Source organism: Salmo salar, chromosome 16, assembly GCF_965601325.2.
Source record: "Salmo salar chromosome 16, fSalSal1, whole genome shotgun sequence".
In the NCBI taxonomy this organism is placed as follows: domain Eukaryota; kingdom Metazoa; phylum Chordata; class Actinopteri; order Salmoniformes; family Salmonidae; genus Salmo; species Salmo salar.
The window spans coordinates 15,295,111-15,310,601 of NC_138306.1; the positions used below are offsets into that span (position 1 = coordinate 15,295,111).

At 41.7% G+C, this 15,491-nt stretch overlaps 1 protein-coding gene and 1 long non-coding RNA gene across 4 annotated transcripts in view; one reads left to right on the top strand and one right to left on the bottom strand.

Moving 5' to 3' along the window:
- Nucleotides 1-246: 246 nt before the first annotated feature.
- Nucleotides 247-14,820, bottom strand: LOC106573188 (uncharacterized). Of its 3 annotated transcripts, none has more exons than XR_001321281.3 (3): nucleotides 14,685-14,820; nucleotides 8,767-8,832; nucleotides 247-2,850 (listed from the first exon to the last, which is right to left on the bottom strand). It is a non-coding gene; the product is annotated as an uncharacterized LOC106573188 (long non-coding RNA). The 3 variants fall into 3 exon arrangements; XR_014380853.1 differs by having other exon boundaries at nucleotides 8,767-8,846; nucleotides 14,685-14,816; XR_014380854.1 differs by lacking the exon at nucleotides 14,685-14,820 and adding an exon at nucleotides 9,751-9,822.
- Nucleotides 14,765-15,491, top strand: part of LOC106573187 (bcl-2-like protein 13) — a 39,343-nt gene continuing 38,616 nt past the window's right edge. Inside the window, exon 1 of the mRNA XM_014147959.3 lies at nucleotides 14,765-14,920. The gene's annotated coding sequence lies outside the window, so the exon portion shown is untranslated. The remainder of the gene's footprint in view (nucleotides 14,921-15,491) is intronic.

A 15,491-nucleotide genomic window follows, 5' to 3' on the forward strand; every position in this document is an offset into this window, starting at 1 on the left:
AAAAGACATATTGGATTAGAGAATGGATATTCCCATTCAACACTAAATACACACACACACAAACAACCATCAAAAGGAATACAGCAGCAGCCACCCTTTTAGAAGTTTGGACACCTTACGGTAAACAAACAAAATACCTTGATTGTTCCGCAAGGGAAGGTAAAGGGACAATCTACACTAAACAAAAATATAAAACGCAACATGTAAAGTGTTGGTCCCAAGTTTCATGAGGTGAAATAAAAAAAAATCCCACAAATTTTCCATTCGCACCATGTTTTTATTTCTCTCAAATTCTGTGCACAAATGTGTTTATATCCCTGTTAGTGAGAATTTTTCATTTGCCAAGATAATCCTTCCACCGGACAGTTGTGGCATGTCAAGAAGCTGATAAAACATGATTACACAGGTGCACCTTGTGCTGGGGACAATAAAAGGCCACTTTAAAATGTGCAGTTGTCACACAACATAATGCCACAGATGTCTAAAGTTGTTCGGGAACGTGCAATTAGCATGCTGACTGGAGGAATATCCACCAGAGCTGTTGCCAGAGAATTTATTGTTCATTTTTCTACCGTAAGCTGCATCCAACGTAGTCTTAGAGAATTTGGCAGTACGTCCAACCGGCCTCACAACTGCAGACCACCTGTAACCACGTCAGCCCAGGACCTCCACATCTGGCTTATTCACCTGCGGAATCATCTGGGGGGGGGGGGGGGGGCTGAGGAGTATGAGTCTGTATTAAAGCCATTTTATGGGGAAAAACGAATTATGATTGCCTGGGCCTGGCTCCCCAGTGTGTACACCCATGTCCAGTCATGTGAAATCCATAAATTGGTGCCTAATGAATTTATTTCAATTGACTGATTTTCTTATATGAACTGTAACTAAGTAAATCTTTGGAATTGTTGCATTCATATATTTTATTGCAGTGTACAGTCGTGGCCAAAAGTTGAGAATGACATAAATTTGTATTTTTTAATTTTCAAAATATACAGTTCAGGTTAGCACCGAAAAGAGCCACTCTAACCTCAGGCATCATCTGTCAGAAAGGAAACAGAGAGGACCCAGTGAATACCTCATCTCTCCCGGTACTGCTCACGACACAGAGTAGTCATCAACAGATCTCACAAAAGCATATTGAGGTAGTTAAGATCAGCTTGATCACTTAATTTCAAATCGACCCCATCCAGCTGGAGTTGTACCCGAGACATACTCGGGTTAGTGCTTGGGGTATTTGTACTGTGATTTCTAACCCCTAATCTGCATGATAGGTAAATAATCTGTATTACCTTCTAGTGGAGGAGTGCAGAGGGTATGAATGTGGGGGGTGTTCATAGACAAAACAAAGGCCTTAAAAATGTCCACAATCTTCTCGGCAACATGTCATTAGTACACCCCACCTCAATACAGTTAAAATAACAATACATACCTGCACAGCAACCTCCCTTTTAACTAGAATGTCAACCCAAATAGTTCTAGCAGGGCAATAATAGCCCAGCGCTAAGGAACATCAATGGGAAGTGCATTTGAAAATAGAAAGTCTGTTGCAGTGTAAAGTACTGGAATGATAGAGGGAAGAGAAAGCGAGATCTTAGCTGTTGACTTCAGGCTTCCAGTTGTACCGTCTGATGTTTTGTTGGCTTGTATTTCAAAGCTCTGCAACAATGTTGCTACTAATCCATGCGATCCATATCCGGTAAGGTCCAAAACGATAACAACCACAACCTAGAGCGGTCACACGATGATTGAGTTAAACACTTTATAAACTAAACACGCTGAAAATAAACAAGGACTTCTGCAGCATAGCACACGCAATCAAACTGTTGCGCCAACCAAGAGCTCTCTCCCAGAGAGCTGAAAGAGACGTCTTTATTTCCTCCTTCCTTACTGCTATTGCACTCTTAAAGTAGCAGCACACGGTGAAGGCCACAATCTCAATGCCTCCAGAGCTAAAACAAGCTGCAATCAATCATGAAAAAGTGAACAGAAGCCAAAAAATAGAGGTGACTCTCGACAAAGTATCCCTAACAATATAACTCCAATGCTTCCCATAGTTGTGTCAAGTTGGCTGGATGTCTTTTGGGTGGTGGACCATTCTTGATGAGTTAAAAACCCAGCATCGTTGCAGTTCTTCATGAACTTAAACCGGTGTGCCTGGCACCTACCACCATATCCCGTTCAAAGGCACTTAAATCTTTTGTCTTGCCCATTCACTCTCTGAATGGCACAAATACACAATCCAATAACATAATAATGGCACCGTAAGGGAGGGCCGCCATTTTACCGGCTCCCAACCAACTGTGCTATTTAATTAGTTTTTTCACATTGTTTGTAACTCATTTTGTACATAATGTTGCTGCTGCCGTCTCTTATGACCGAAAATAGCTTCTGGACATCAGAACAGCAATTACTCACCTCGAACTGGACAAATCATTTTTCTTTAATGAGTCCGACGTGAAGGATATACTGCTTTGTCAAGACAAGGCCCAAATCCCTGTCATTAGCGTGAAGAAAAGACAGAGAAAAAAATGCAGGAGGGCGGAGTGTCTTGTAAGAATTCGCAACGAGTAGCTAAACCCCCACTACCCTTGGTATTATTGGCCAACTTGCAATCTATCACGGCACAAGGCGAGACCCAGATGCAGACAGGAGGCAGATGGTTGGAGTCTTACAATGTTTATTAATCCAAAGGGGTAAGCAAGAGAATGGTCGTGGACAGGCAAAAAGTTCAAAACCAGATCAGAGTCCAATAGGTACCGAAGGGCAGGCAGAATCAAGGTCAGGGCAGGCAGGATGATCAGGCAGGCAGGAAAGTAGTCCAGAGTCAGGCAGGGGTCAAAACCGGGAGGACTATAAAAGAGAATAGAAAAGGAGTACGGGAAAAACACACTGGTTGACTTGACTAAACATACAAGACGAACTGGCACAGAGAGACAGGAAACACAGGGATAAATACACTGGGGAAAATAAACGACGCCTGGAGGGGGTGGAGACAATCACAGGAACAGGTGAAACAGATCATGGTGAAACAGGGCAACAGGTGAAACAGGGCATGACAACAATCATTGGAAAACCAACTGGACGATCTACGATCAAGACTATCCTACCAACGGGACATTATAAACTGTAATATCTTATGTTTCACCGAGACTTGGCTGAACGACGACACAGATAATATAGAGCTGGCTGGCTTCTCCGTGATTAAGCAGGACAGAGCAGCTACATCTGGTAAGACGAGGGGCGGGGGTGTGTGTCTATTTGTCAATAACTCCTGATGCGCGATGTCTAATATAAAGAAGTCTCGAGGTATTGCTCGCCTGAGGTAAAATATGGCATGATAAGATGTAGACCACACTATCTACCAAGAGAGTTCTCATCTATATAATTCGTAGCCGTCTATTTACCAACACAAACCGATGCTGACACTAAGACCGCACTCAACGAGCTGTATAAGGCCATAAGCAAACAAGGAAATGCTCACCTAGAAGCTGTGCTCCTAGTGGCCGGGGACTTTAAAGCAGGCAAACTTAAATCTGTTTTCCCTCATTTTTACCAGCATGTCACATGTGCAACCAAAAAACCTCTAGACCACCTTTACTCCACACACAGAGATGAATACAAAACTCTCCCTCACCCTCCATTTGGCAAATCTGACCATAATTCTATCCTACTGATTCCTGCTTACAAGCAAAAATTAAAGCAGGAACTACCAGTGACTTGCTCAATACGGAAGTGGTCAGATGACGTGGATGCTACATTACAGGACTGTTTTGCTAGTACAGACTGGAATATCTTCCGGGATTCATCCAATGGCATTGAGGAGTATACCACATCACCGGCTTCATCAATATGTGCATCGACGACTTTGTCCCCACAGTGACCGTACGTACATATCCCAACCAGAAGCCATGGATTACAGGCAACATCCACATCGAGCTAAAGGCTAGAGCTGCCACTTTCAAGGAGCGGGACACTAATCCGCACGCTTATAAGAAATCCTGCTATGCCCTCAGACGAACCATCAAACAGGCAAAGCGTCAATACAGGACTAAGATTGAATCGTACTACTCCGGCTCTGATGCTCATCGGATGTGGCAGGGCTTGAAAACTATTACGGACTACAAATGGAAACCCAGCCACGAGCTGCCCAGTGACACGAGCCTACCAGACGAGCTAAATGCTTTTAATGCTCGCCTCGTGGCAAGCAACACTGGATCATGCATGAGAGCACCAGCTGTTCCGGACGACTGTGTGATCACGCTCTCTGTAGCCGAAGTGAGCAAGACCTTTAAACAGGTCGACATTCACAAAGCCGGGGGGCCAGATGGATTACCAGGACGTGTACTCAAAGCATGCACGGACCAACTGGCAAGTGTCTTCACTGACATTTTCAACCTCTCCCTGGCCAAGTTTAAAAACATTTTTTTAACTTATTTTACAAGGTAAGTTGATTTACAGCAACAGCCAGGGGAATAGTTACAGAGGAGAGGGGTGAATGTGCCAATTATAAACTGGGGATGATTAGGTGACCATGATGGTATGAGGGCCAGAGTGGGAATTTAGCCAGGACATCAGGGTTAACACCCCTACTCTAACAATAAGTGCCATTGGATTTTTAGTGACCACAGAGAGTCAGGACACCCATTTAACATTACATTACATTACATTTAAGTCATTTAGCAGACGCTCTTATCCAGAGCGACTTACAAAATGGTGCATTCACCTTATGATATCCAGTGGAACAACCACTTTACAATAGTGCATCTAAATCTTTTAAGGGGGGGGGGTTAGAAGGATTACTTTATCCTATCCTAGGTATTCCTTAAAGAGGTGGGGTTTCAGGTGTCTCCGGAAGGTGGTGATTGACTCCGCTGTCCTGGCGTCGTGAGGGAGCTTGTTCCACCATTGGGGTGCCAGAGCAGCGAACAGTTTTGACTGGGCTGAGCGGGAACTGTGCTTCCTCAGAGGTAGGGGGGTAACATCCCATCCGAAAGACAACACCCAATCACTGCCCTGGGGTATTGGGATTCATTTTAGACCAGAGGAAAGGGTGCCTCCTACTGGCCCTCCAACACCACTTCCAGCAGCATCTGGTCTCCCATCCAAGGACCAACCAGGACCAACCCTGCTTAGCTTCAAAAGCAAGCCAGCAGTGGAAAGCAGGGTGGTATGCTGGAGTCTGTAATACCTACATGTTTCAAACAGACCACCAGAGTGCCTGTGCCCAAGAAAGCAAAGGTAACCTTCCTAAATTATTAACACCCATAGCACTCACGTTGGTAGCCATAAAGTGCTTTGAATGGCTGGTCATGGCTCACATCAACACCATCATGCCAGAAAACCTAGACCCACTCCAATTCACAGACCGCCCCAACAGATCCACAGATGACGCAATCTCAATCGCACCCCACACTGCCCTTTCCCACTTGGACAAAAGGAACCCCTCCCTCTGCAACTGGATCCTGGACTTCCTGACGGGCCACCCCCAGGTGGTAAGGGTAGGCAACAACACATCTACCACCCTGATCCTCAACACTGGGGCCCCTCAGGGGTGCGTGCTTAGTCCCCTTCTGTACTCCCTGTTCACCCACGACTGTGTGGCCAAGCACGACTCCAACACCATCATTATGTTTCCAGACGACACAACAGTGGTAGGTCTGATCACCGACAACGATGAGAGCCTATAGGGAGGTGGTCAGAGACCTGGCAGTGTGGTGCCAGGACAACAACCTCTCAAGACAAAGGAGCTGATTGTAGACTATATGAAAAGGAGGGCCGAACACGCCCCCATTAACATCGATGGGACTGAAGTGGAGCGGGTCGAGAGTTTCAAGTTCCTTTGTGTCCACATCACCAAACTATCATGCTCCAAACACACCAAGACAGTTGTGAAGAGGGCACGACAACACCTCTTCCCCCTCAGGGGATTGAAAAGGTTTGGCATGGGTCCCCAGATCCTCAAAAAGTTCTACAGCTGCACCATCGAGAGCATCCTGACCGATTGCATCCCCGCCTGGTATGGCAACTGCTCGGCATCTGACCATAAGGCGCTACAGAGGGTAGTGTGTATGGCCCATTACATCACTGGGGCCAAGCTTCCAGACATCCAGGACCTATATACTAGGCGGTGTCAGAGACTCCAGTCACCTAAGTCATAGACTGTTCTCTCTGCTACCGCACGGCAAGCGGTACTGGAGCGCCAAGTCTAGGACCAAAAGGTTCCTTAACAGCTTCTACCCCCAAGCCATAAGACTGCTGAACAACTAATCAAATGGCCACCTGGACTATTTACATTGCTGCACCCCCCCCCTCCCCCTTTGTTTTTCCACTGCTGCTACTCACTGTTTATTATCTATGCATAGTCACTTTACAAATGACCTGATCCAGACAGATCTTTTGAGTTAAATATCATTACATTTTAAATGTTGGATTTTTGAATATATGCATTAATTAATCAATTACAACCATACAATCAGTTTGGCTCTGTTTTTTTTTTACCAAACTACATAACGGTAATCATTTATTTGAATGGTAAAACTATTGACAAACTGGGTAAATCAAGATGTAGCCTTGGCCTATTCACAATACAAGTGAAAGCATAGTGAATAGGAGTGTGAGCGTGCAGTTATTGAGCTTGTTTTGGCTGATTTCATTAGGCTACAGATTTAAAAAACTATCTTTCCCTTCCATTTGGGACTTATTTTATTATACTGTTCAACAACATTTGCATAGAAGAAGAAAAATAGTTTATTCAAGTCTCTAAGATCCATGATGTCGAGGCTCAAGCAAATATGATCTTGACTGGAGGTGTGAGGCGGGGGAGACAAAGTGAATGAATAACGTTTCTGGTAACAACCAGCCTTGAAATCAGAAATATATTTGAGTTATGGTTTGTTATATTATCACAAACAAAGTACTAGGGTAGTGAATTGATGTTAGCTTCAGCTGTAAGCTAGCAAAGAAAGTTAACTTTCAGCTTTGTAGGCTTCCGGCAGTGGTGGGAAAAGTACTCAATTGTCATACTTGAGTAAAAGTATAGATACCTTAATAGAAAGTTACTCAAGTAAAAGTGAAAGTCAGCCAGTAAAATACTATTTGAGTAAAAGTCTAAAAGTATTTGGTTTTAAATATACTTAAGTATCAAAAATAAATGTAATTGCTAAAATATACTTAAGTATCAAAAGTAAAAGTACAAATAATTAGAAATCCTTATATTAAGCAAAGCTGGCACCATTTTCTTGTTTTTAAAATGTACAGATAGCCATGGGCACACTCCAACACTTAGACATTATTTACAAAAGATGCACTTGTGTTTAGTGAGTCCTCCAGCCCAGAGGCAGTAGGGATGACCAAGTGTCATCTTGATAAGTGCATGAATTTGAACATTTTCCTGTCCTGCTAAGCATTCAAAATGTAATGAGTACTTTTGGTTGTCAGGGAAAATGTATGGAGTAAAAAGTACAATATTTTCTTTAGGAATGTAGTGAAATAAAACTAGTAAAATAAAGTGCAGATACGTAAAAAAAAAAAAACTTAAGTAAAAATACTTCAAAAAACTACTTAACTACTTTACACAACTGGCTACCTTATCTTCCTGCAGAGTAAAGTGTTCTAGCCTGTAATAGACATCGTTTTGTGAACAGTAATTAACAGTTTAAACAATTCTACATGCCTTGTTGCATTATTGAAGTGTGTTAACTTCAGTGCAGCATAAACGATGAAGATGCAGCCCAGACTCCCAATGAATGCAGTGGTTCATTAGGACAAAGCTAGAGTAAATGGAGCAGGCAAGGTGCGCTCGCGCTATATGGGGACATCGGCTGCAGTGATAGACAGACTTGATCCTCTCTCAATCAGTTGACGCTGTGAGACATTTGACAGAAGTACCGAAAGTAACACATTCTAGTAACGAACCGTTTTTCATGTTATCAATGGGTTCATCTGACTCTGGGTAAGTAGAAGTAGACATTGCCAAAATGTCGCACTATCCCTTTGAATTGGGATTCGTCTTCAGAGATGATCACATCATAAAGAAGAGTATTTCCTATGGTGAGTGCGACCAGGGATCATTGGGACGTTCTTACCATCACCCTTAAAGCTCAAACACACCCGTAGGATTGTCAGACGTTTGCCTGCCCGACAGCATTTAGCACCTCTGAACAGTGCCGGTGTTGTCCCAGTAATTGATCACCTACCTAAAAACACTGACCCCTAGTGGTCTGAACATTGACTGACATCAGGCCGTTTTTATGAACAATTCTGCTAAATGAACATATTTTTTCTACAGGTTATCAGCGTGCAGCCAAGATGTTCCCTTTGTTGATGATGCTTATTGTGCGGTTGAACCAAAATATTACATGTAACAAAGATTACATAAAAACAATGAAATGTGTGTATGCAATGAAATAATGTATGTTGATGCTAATACTATGTACAATATTTAATTGTTGCAATATGATAACAATAGCCTAATATATTCAACATGCTGTAAACTGCCTTTTAACAGTTTAATTTGTCTTTATCACCAATCTAATAACTAAGAAACACCCCTCATTATTCTCACTGGTTGCACTGTTTGTCTACATAACCTGGTTCAAGCAGTCATGGCATTACCCTGAAGAAGGTACAGTGATGCCGAAACGTTGGGGGTTTACCACTAAATTATTGGGAGTTTGTATTTAGAGTGTGCGACTCTTTATTTATTTGTAATACTCTGTACAGTACCTTTACCAAACTTGCCAGCAAGATAGGGAGGCAGTGTATTACCTTTGCATCAATTTCTTCTGCTTCCTCATTGGCTTCCTGTTCAATGAAGGCCATCAAATGCTTGATCTGTCAAGGAGAAACTGGATGAATAAAGAATGTTTAGCCTACGTCATAACTCATACCATGATATACAAGAACCTATTAAAATGATCCTCTTTATCACTGAGATGTTTCATTTTTTTCATTATCACTCTAATAACTATGACATGCATTGGTTGCACTAATTGTACTGTTAACTAGCTAGGCGGTTTGACATTGTTGGTGAGAGCTGACAAGTGTATAACTAACGCAGAGGAGGCTGGTGGGAAGAGCTATATGAGGACGGGTTTATTGAAATGGCTGGAATGGAATCAAACACATCAAACGTGGAAACTACATGTTTGACTCCATTCCATGTATTTCATTCCAGCCATTACAACGAGTATGTCCTCCTATAGCCCCTAAAACCAGCTTCTTCTGCGTTAGTTATACACTTGTCAGCTCTCACCGACAATGTCAAACCAGCTAGTTAACTTTAGATATGTCATGGCACTTAACATTTTTGAGCCTGTCCTCCTATATCTCCTCCCACCAGCCTCCTCTGCACTAACGTTATATCTCTCACACACAGAGCAGACGTATTAGTATAGTTCGCTAAGAGCAAATAGAGGACCCTTTCCACTTTATAAGACTAGTGTGTTAACTAGTTAGAGTTTGAACAAAATTTTGCAACAGCTAGCTAGCTAACAACATTACCCGTTTGAGCGCAATGGCTTGTTACTCTTTTGTTGTTTTTGCTTAACGTTACTAATCAATGTAGCTAGCTAACAACTAGCTAATAATACTCAGTTAGCTGGTTTGACAAGTTATTTCAGTTGCTCATGCACGACAAACTTGGGGCTGATGACAAGCAACAAAACTGGCATGGTAGTTCAGCTGACTGGATGACAGTAAACTGCGCATTCACGAGGGTCCGTTATTGAAGTGCCGCGCATATTATCTTACTTTCCGTAACATGTTGTCTCAGAGATAGAGGAGCGGCAGCGCCATTGACAGGGTTGCCAGGTACAGCGAAACATTCTAATCCAATGACCACTGAAAACCCGCTCACACGGCCTGAAAACAAGCCCAAATTTTTTTTTTCGCAGAAAGAGGAGTTGCCACGTTTATCCAATAGGTGTCTCCATAATAACAATCTAAATACAACTGCTGAATTGGCTTTACCTTGTTCTCTGCATTACTCCCTTTGTTATTGGTTCATCACACCAAATTATTTAACCTGAACTATATAAGTGATCGATAGTAAATGGTTAAGACATATGTTTCTTTCAGAAAACATTGTGAAATTGTGTTAATACAAGTCATATTGCTCTAAAATAATCACATTTTCAACTGGAGTATAAAAATCAGTCATCCATCCCTCTGGAGCAAGATGGAAAGGAAAGAGGAGATCCATCATGAGTTCAGTACATTAAGGGAGTTGTATTCTACTATTAAATCAATCACTACTATTATAAATTGACTAATGGAGCAAATCGGTTCCTCTCTGTCTTCACCTCTGTGCCACTCCCTCTCTCTTGACTTCAACTTTCTGGCCAATGTTAGCTAGCTAGCTTGCTATGTACAGGGCTTGAGATCGGTGATTAAACTCAACTCCACAATGTACGATGGAGTTGAGCGGCAACTAGTGTGGGCAACTGGAGCTCTGACATCACATAAGTCATCAAAAACGTCTGATTTCAGCACCCAAAGAATAGCCCACATTTACACATAACAGAGCTCCAGTCGCCGCTCAACTCCATCGCGGAATTGAGTCTGCTATGTTCAAGACTAACTTTTTTCAGCACCATCCCAAAGTGCAATTTAAACCAGGAGTTAGAACCAGTTCAGGGAACAGAACAGAAACAGGAACGAAAGTGATCCATACTATTCCGGAATAGAACCATTATTTTAAATGCATGGGAACCGGTTAATGACGTTATTTTACATTCCAGGCATTTTTTCGAGTCTCACAAAAACACGCAACAAATCACCTATGTAAAGCCCTCACTGTCACTCTGAAATGTATTCCAGTGTCTGCCTGCAAGCTAACACTCTTTGCCTGTGTGTGCGTGCGTGCATGTATTTAGGCTACCTGCCCCTCTGAAGTATATGTGAACTGTACAAGTTAAACACAAATAACTGACAGAGTTAACAAAAGTGCCAGTGTTTATTACAAGACCAATAAATTTCAATAAGAGTCACCAGTATCCCCCAATCCACCCACCGGCTAGGACTATGGCCTAGAGAGTACACACAATGAATCAGCACCAGGACCAGAATATGTATAAAAACACAGGACGTAAGCCTGGCATGTAAAGCACCTCTAGGCAGAAACATGCAAACTTTAAAGTATATTCACACTCGTAAGATAGCACACTCATAATTGAACAGTCCTTCAGGCTTGTGTACATCAGTACGCCGTTAATTGCCTTGTGCCACTCCGGCAGCCCAAAGTGGCTCGTTTGTGGGTGTGCTGGCAGCATATAGCAGCACGTTCGATTGTGCGTCAAGAATACAGCATTGCACGTTTGTATGAAGGTCTGGTTATTAAATGGGTAAATAGTTTATTCCATTCTCTGTTTAATGAATGTATTTACAGGTAAATAGTAATATGCTCTAAACCGCTTTGGTGACAAACAAACTTTGTTGCTCTGTCTCCAATCATCCACATGGCTGAGGGAACCTATTCAAGTAAGTAAATACATTGGTTTTTTTACATTTTCAAAATGTATCATTAGCTAGCTAGCTACAGTGCAGGCTAACTCAAATGAGCTGCTAACGTAGCTAGCTAGCCAACTTTACATACTGTATTGATAGCTAAGTTAATAAAATATCTATTTGCTAGCTATCTTGATGTATTTATCATTGTAAATTAAAAACACAACGCTAAATGCATTTGTAGGTAGCTAGCTAACAGCCATGGAAGAGGGTGAAAGGATAGCAGCTCCAGCTCTCTAAGAAGGGAGAGAGTAGGCTATTCTGGATAGGGCAGGTACTTTTGTGTAGTTCTAGTCCATAGAAAGAGAAACTGAGGACAGAGATGATAGCAACATAATATTCAGTGCTGTCTAATATGAGTGCAATGAAGCCTGTTTCTTGTGATGTTTTATGTCCTCAGATACAGAGAGCCTTGAAAGCCTTTTGGGATGCTATCCTTGATATGATCCTGCTGTTGTCACATGCTACACATGCAGATACAGTGCATTCGGAAAGTATTCAGACCCCTTGACATTTTCCACGTTTTGTTACATTACAGCCTTATTCTAAAATGTATTGAATTAAAAAAAATCCTCATCAATCTACACACAAACCCCATAATGACAAAGCAAAAGCAATTTTTGCAAATGTATTAAAAGTAACAAATAGAAATACCTTATTTACATAAGTATTAAGACCCTTTGCTATGAGACTCGAAATTGAGCTCAGATACATCCTGTTTCCATTGATCATCATGGAGATGTTTCTACGACTTGATTGGAGTCCACCTGTGGTAAATTCAATTGATTGGATATGATTTGGAAAGGTACACACTTGTCTATATTAAAAGGTCCCACAGTTGACAGTGCATGTCAGAGCAAAACCAAGCCATGAGGTCGAAGGAATTGTCCGTAGAGCTCCGAGACAGGATTGTGTCAAGGCACAGATCTGGGGAAAGGTACCACAGCATTTCTGCAGCATTGAATGTTCCCAATTACACAGTGACCTCTTTCATTCTTAAATGGAAGACGTTTGGAACCACCACGACTCTTCCTAGAGCTGGCCGCCCGGACAAACTGAGCAAGAAGGGCCTTGGTCAGAGAAGGGCCTTGATCAGGGAGGTGACCAAGAACCCGATAGTTACTCTGACAGAGCTCTAGGGTTCCTCTGTGGAGATGGGAGAAACTTCCAGAAGGACAACCATCTCTGCAGCACTCCACCAATCAGGCCTTTATGGTAGAGTGGCCAGACGGAAACCACTCCTCAGTAAAAGGCACATGAAATCCTGCTTGTAGTTTGCCAAAAGGCACCTAAAGACTCTCAGACCTTGAGAAACAAGATTCTCTGGTCTGATGAAACCAAGACTGTACACTGCCAAGTGTCACGTCTGGAAGAAACCTGGCACCATAACTACAGTATTGCGTGGTGGTGGCAGCATCATGCTGTGGGGATGTTTTTCAGCGGCAGGGACTGAGAGACTGGTCAGGATCGAGGGAAAGATGAACGGAGTAAAGTACAGAGAGATCCTTGATGAAAACCTGCTCCATAGCACTCAGAACCTCAGACTGGGGCGAAGGTTCACCTTCCAACAGGACAACGACCCTAAGCACACAGCCAAGACAACGTAGGAGTGGCTTCGGGACAAGTCTCTGAAAGTCCTTGAGTGGCCCACCCAGAGCCCGGATCGAACATCTCTGAATAGACCTGACAATAGCTGTGCAGCGACGCTCCCCATCCAGCCTGACAGAGCTTGAGAGGATCTGCAGAGAAGATTGGGACAAACTCCCCAAATACAGGTGTGCCAAGCTTGTAGCGTCATATCCAAGAAGACTCTAGGCTGTAATCGCTGCCAAAGGTGCTTCAACAAAGTACTGAGTATTGCTTCTGAATAATTATGTAAATGTGATATCAGTTTTTTATCTTTTATAGATTTTCAAAAATTTATAAAAACCCGTTTTTGCTTTGTCATTATGGGGCATTGTGATGGAAAAAAACGATTTAATACATTTTAGAATAAGGCTGAAATGTAACAAAATGGGGAAAAAGTCAAGGTGTCTGAATACTTTCCGAATGCACTGTACATAGTCATTGAAGACTGGTCACTTTAATAATGTTTACATGTTTTACCCACTTCATAGGTATTTACTGTATTCTGGTCAAGGCTCATCCTATATTTAATACTGCTGTACACACCTTTTCTATTGATATACTGTCCATAATGTCTATACACACCATCATATAAATTTACATTGAGTATGCAAAACATCCATGACATAGACTGACCAGGTGAATACAGTTGAAAGCTATGATCCCTTATTGATGTCACTTGTTAAATCCACTTCAATCAGTGTAGGTGAAGGGGTGGAGACAGGTTAATTAAATAATGATTTTTAAACCATGACACAATTGAAACATGGATTGTGTCATTCAGAAGGTGAATGGGCAAGGCAAAAGATTTACGTGCATTTGAACATGGTATGGTAGTAGGTTTGTGTCAAGAACTTTGATTATGATTTGATTTCTGGAAGAAAAAAAAACATGTCTTCATCATTCACTATCAATCCTTTCTATAGTTCAGATTAAATCATTTGATATGATGAACCAATAACAAAGAGAGAAATGCAGAGAAAAAGGTAAAGCAATTTTACCAGTTGTTTTTCCATTGTCATTATGAAGACACCTATTGGATAAATGTGGCAACTCCTCTCTTGCTGCGAAAAGAAATGTTGGACTAGTTTTCAGGCCTTGTTGTCTGTTTTGATTGGTCCCAAAAATGGGTTGACCTGGCAACCCTAGTTACAACTCTCTTTTTGGTCTGCGTGGAATCATTTTATTAAATGTTTTCATTTTTATTTCAGTAAAGTACAATATTCATATCTACCGTATTGGAGTTTTTTTTCCTATTAAGAAATGTGCACAATTTAATTGAACTTTATTTTGCTCAGGCGCTAGAACATCAAAACACACTTGACCATATACAGTAGCTAATTTAATTGAGAAATAATTTGATGATAATTTAATTATTTCATTTGATGATAATTTGATGATAACAGGGTGGATAATCAAAATACATGATATGACACTTTAATTTTTTTTACATATTATAAATACAACACGCATATGAGCATTTTGTTATATACCATGATTTTGTTTATGGAATTAATAAATGAATCAGCTAATTTAAATAAATGAATACGCACTTTGACTTCTCCCCAAACTGAGTCGCATGTTATCCTCATGATGGCTACCCAGCTCCTACATTAGAGACGTGCGGGGCAAGTTTTTGTTGGAAAGGACCGAGATAAAAAAAAACTCGACATACCCTGGTGACATCCGTAACTGTTTTGCTCCTGCTGGTACTGGTGTGTGGAAAGTGTTTCAAGTTTTGTTGCTCAACACGTGCCTTTGTCAGGACTGCATTTGCCTCTGGAAACGAGTAAGTCGTGTGTCATAGTCTAAGATGGTGTGTCTTTTCGATAATGAACTTTCTCTTCAATTGTAGTGCCATATTGATCTTTAACGGACCCTGCTTTTTTAGGTTAGTACACTCAGTGTAGGCTAACACTGTGTAGTGAGTAGTACACTAGCTATAGCTAGCTGAATTAGCTAACGATTATCGCGGGTATCGAACAGTACTCAAATATTGACTTATTACTGTAACAACTTGATGGTTCATGCCCAATGTGTGTTGTGAAAGGGGCTTTGTGTTTGGATACACTGTCTACTGGAAATGTAGCTATCATTCATGCAAACAATTGGCTCGAGTTTGTAGTTGCAGTGCATCATTGCAGTCGCACCGTGATATGAATGGGATGATGAGATAGTGGGCAGGCTGTGCTGTTAATGAACAGATGAGTTGTTGGTGCCTCAAACTTTGTCTCTGTTGCTGGTGTCATCCCCATACATGCAATCCAAAAAGTAGTTTTGACCATGTGTTTTTGTGCCTTATGACAGGACGAAATGTGCACAATGCTTTATTTGTAGATGTCCTACTTTGTTTCTGACCG